Source organism: Sinocyclocheilus rhinocerous, unplaced genomic scaffold (assembly GCF_001515625.1).
Source record: "Sinocyclocheilus rhinocerous isolate Xijiao unplaced genomic scaffold, SAMN03320098_v1.1 scaffold3144, whole genome shotgun sequence".
NCBI classification, from domain to species: domain Eukaryota; kingdom Metazoa; phylum Chordata; class Actinopteri; order Cypriniformes; family Cyprinidae; genus Sinocyclocheilus; species Sinocyclocheilus rhinocerous.
This window is the reverse complement of record NW_015624539.1, coordinates 17282-22300: the sequence shown is the minus strand read 5'-3', so window position 1 is coordinate 22300 and position 5019 is coordinate 17282.

Below are 5019 nucleotides of genomic sequence, written 5' to 3'. Positions count from 1 at the left end.
TTTGCATGAAGCTGGTTGACAGCATGCCCAGGAGACTATATGCTGTCATTAAGGCTAAGGGGCACCCGACATAGTATTGATAGTTGTGTAAATATTGTCATACTAACAGTTGTCTGAATTTTTGGTTGATTGTAATCCATTAAAGTTATCTGACATTATCAAGATGAATTTGTTCTGACACCGTTTAACTCTGAGTTCTTGTCATATTTTATTACCATTTTCTAAACTCTAGCAAATAAACTGTGATAATGTGAGAAATGGGCCCACTGGTACAACCTGCACTGGGGCCCCGCAAACCCCAGCCCTGCGCACAGCACAGCAGTGTAGCACACATTGATTAGCACATCACAGACAGGCAGAGAGCCACAGAAGTGAAGCCCTCCCTCCCTTTCCAGTTGTGTTTGTCTTGGTGTGGAGGTGAGTGGTGATGAACAAAAGACTAAGCTACCTGTGCCTCGAATTTACAGCTAATTATACAAAAAAAGCAAATATAGTTAATTTGTCTTGCTAACCTCCATGACTCATGAGCTACCATGTAATAAGTTAGCTAAAGTTTAGCTAAGGCAATATATCATGGACATACAGGCTAACTTAATGGAAAAACAACAGCTGAATACAGTCAAATTAATAATGTCATCAGAATCGCCACTTTGATATGCAAATCAGGCGTTAAGTAATTAAAATGTTCTAATTTGCATACATTTGACACAAGGCATTGCAGATGAATAGGATAAACAAAATAACTAAAGCATATCACCACAGAACTTCCCCAGCTATTAGTTAATGACTTACATCAAGAGTATTTTCCCTTGAAATGTTATGTTTAAATATGCAGATAGCTTGTTTTGGTTAATTTAGAAGAAATCTACAGAAGCAAACAGAGGAGGGTAGTAGACTTAAAACAAACACCCTAATGTGTATTTTGGAAATTTCCTTCCCATTAGAGCAAAAGAAGAAATGGAAGCAAAATAGACCAAAATCTCAAAATTGAACAGAACATGAAGTGTCCTGACTCCTGCCTTAAACAATAAATTCATAATTTTGATCTGAGGCTCCTCATCTAATAACTATCCATTCTATTAGTATGTTGTATGCTGATAGATCTTAACAGCCCTCCCTCAAATGTGAAACAAAGTTCTTGTCACCATCAGTTTGAATGTGTGTGTGTGCATGGTACAGTGCTAATGCACTGTAATTATAACAACATTGTGAACTGATTATTTTGTAGACATCTGTTGAAAAATAAAACAACATGAAACAATTAGGGGAGTGTGAGGGAATTAAAATAAATTGGTAAGTAAGTCAGAGTTGTGTTAATATATTTAAAGTTTTGTTTAGAAAAAATTTAAATAAATATGAGAAGTGCCATTTTTTCCACTTGAGCCCCTGCCCCTCAAAATGTCTGTGCACGTCTCTGGTAGCTGTGATTTTTCACGAACCGTTGTGACTTCCGTAAAAAGGAAAAGCAGCCTGATGAATGTGCACCTTTCAGGATTGGGGTTCAAGTCTGGTGTGGCACATGCCCAGAGTGAAAGAAGTACTGTGTCCAAAATTTGCTTCTGTTCCAGACATTGTGTTTTTTTGTGTGTGTTCTTCCTCTTGAATCAGAAATGTGTTTTTTGTTCATTCTCACCTGTACTTCAAAACCTGTTTTTCATGTACATTTTATTTCTGCTGTTTTTGCTCTTCTGGCTCTACATTGTGCTTGTTGCACCTTTGGTGCTAGGCCCCGTATCGCTGCTATATTCACAGCTATATTTATTATTATTATTAATATTATTATATCGCAGCTATATTTATTATTGTTATTGTTGTTGTTGTTATTGTTATTACCCTTCTCTTCCCCACTAGGTTTATTTATTTATTTATGTATTTATTTGTTGTTTGTTTTATTCTGTTTTTGTAGTATTCTGTAGATGGCAATATATTTTCTTTTTCTTTTATATTCTCTTTTTTCCTTCTTATTTTTCCTTTTTGTATTAAAGGGGTCATATGATGCTATTTCAAATTTTCCTTTCTCTTTGGAGTGTTACAAGCTGTTAGTGAATAGATAAGATCCCTAAAGTTGCAAAGACTAAAGTCTCAAACCCAAAGAGATATTCTGACTGATGAGCTTTGTAAAAATCGACGCGTTTCAGAAAGGCGGGGCGTAGAGGAGAAACAATAATGTACATTATGTGGAAAATAATGTGTTTTTTTAAACTTAAACCGCATAAACACATTGCATTACACCAAATACACAACATAATGTTCTTTTTAGCAACGTCATATGACCCCTTTAACTTCTCTTCTTCCTTTATACTTTCTAACCAATTCTGATGAAAATATCATGTTAAAATTTTAATTAATTTAGGGCAGGCACAGCCATTTGTAACTTGAATGTGTGAGGCTTCAGGTGTCATCAAAGTGCACCTTTTACCTGTGTCCTTAATAGAATAGTTAACCCAAAAATATGTATGTATGTGTATATATATATATATATATATATATACATACATACATACATACATATGCATATGCATATACATATACATACGGGGCAGTCGTGACCTAATGGTTAGAAAGTCGGACTTGTAACCCGAAGGTCCGGCAGGAATTGTCGGTGGATGGAGTAAATAACCAGCACTCTCTTCCACCCTCAATACCACGACTGAGGTGAGACCCTTGAGCAAGGCACCGAACCCCCAACTGCTCCCCGGGCGCCGCAGCAATATGGCTGCCCACTGCTCCGGGTGTGTGTTCATGGTGTGCGTGTTCACTACTGTGTGTGTGCTGGTTAAATTAAAATTCCAAGTATGGGTCACCATATGGCCACATGTTACTTCACTTCACTATCTATCTATCTATCTATATATACACTGAACAAAATTATAAACGCAACACTTCTGTTTTTGCCCCCATTTTTCATGAGCTGAACTCAAAGATCTAAGACTTTTTCTATGTACACCTTTTATTGTGGCCAGCCTAAGGCACACCTGTGCAATAATCATTCTGTCTAATCAGCATCTTGATATGCCTCACCTGTGAGGTGGATGGATTATCTCGGCAAAGGAGAAGTGCTCACTAACACAGATTTAAACAGATTTGTGAACAATATGAGAGAAATAGGCCTTTTGTGTACATATAAAAAGTCTTAGATCTTTGAGTTCAGCTCATGAAAAATGGGGGCAAAAACAAAAGTGTTGCGTTTATAATTTTGTTCAGTGTATAAATATATATATATATGTGTGTGTGTATATATATATATATATATATGTGTGTGTGTGTGTGTGTGTAACAAGTTCGTTGATCGGGAAGAAGGAGGTGGGAACCGGCGAACATTTAAACGTCAAACTTTAATAGATAAACACAAACCGAAAGTAAAAGCGGCAGCTCCTCACGGACGACTGCTGCATAAAACAGCAACATAAAATCCATTGTAAAAAAATCCATAAAATAATGCATTGTTTTAGAACGATTGGGAGCTAATATTCATTCTACAAGATGACGAAGTTTGTCATGAACCCTTGAGCAATCGCATTTTGAAGTTGTATCCTGTTTTCTGTGAATTTGAGTCTTCTGCGAAGCTGTATACTGTGAACTTGAATCTCGGCTAGGTTTTTGTATGCTATTGAATTCTTCTGGAAGGAAGATGGCGAGCCACCCATCCTTGATCATTGGATCCATGGAGTTACTGCTTTCTGAAGGACGTTTCAGATGATCCCACTGTGCGGTAGGCACTCAGTGGGCCTTTGATTGCACCCCTTTTGATAAATTTTCCCCTGTCAACTCCTAAATTCCAGACTGGGATCGGATAGAACATTTTTTTTCCTTCTATCTTTTTTCATCAACTCCTTTTAGGAAAAAAGTAACAGAACTGATTTTCTACAATAAGGGAACAATTTTTTTGTGTGTGTTATCTTCAAAACTGGACTGTGGACCTTGGAAAAAAAAACTGAAACACATACACTTATTGCGCATTACACTATATTGATGTTCTTGGTACAACAGTTGCGTTAACCATTTATTTATTCAGGAAAATGATACAATATTATATATCTGTGAGTGGCAAAAGTATGTGAATCTCTAGGATTGGCAGTAAATTTGAAGGTGAAATTAGAGTCCATCTGTTTTTCAGAGTTAGTTGTTTTCAATTAGTGAAATCACTATCAGGTGTCAGTGCATGCATGCCCTGTTTTATTTAAAGAACAAGGGAGGAAATTCAAGACCACTGTTACCCTCCCCAGGAGTGATTGACCAAAGATCACTTCAAAAGCAAGACGTGCAATAGTCTGCAAGGTTGCAAAGGAACCCAGGGTAACTTATAAGCAACTAAAGGCCTTTCTCACATTGGCTAATGTTAACGTTCTTGAGTCCACCATCAGGAGAACACTGAACAACCACGGTGTGCATGGTGCATTCAAAAAGAACATTGCTGCCAGTCTGCAGTTTGCTAAAGGTCATGCGGACAAGCCAGAGGGTATGGAATCAATATAATGCCACATATATATGCAAAATAATAAAGTTTTACAAAAGAAAATAAAGTTTTGCAAACGAAAATGAAAGTATTAAGAAAAATAAATGTGCTTTTTAACTTTATTATTTTGCATATATATGTGGCATTATATTGACTCCATAAGAGGGCTACTGGAGATATGTTTTGTGGACAGATGAGACCAAAATATAACTTTTTGTTTTAAATGAGAAACGTTATGTTTGAAGAAAAGAACACACTGCATTCCAGCATAAGAACCTTATCCCATCTGTGAAACACGGTGGTGCTGGTATCATGGTTTGGGCCTGTTTTGCTGCATCTGAACCAGGACAACTTGCCATCATTGATGGAACAATGAATTATAATTATGTCAGGACATCTGTCAGTGAAATAATTCTCAAGAGAAAGTGGGTCATGCAGCAAGACTACGTTCCCAAGCACACAAGTTGTTCTTCCAAAGAATGGTTAAAGAAGAGCCAAGCGAATGTTTCGTAATGGTCAAGTCAAAGTCTGGACCTTAATCCAATTGAAATTTTGTGGAAGGA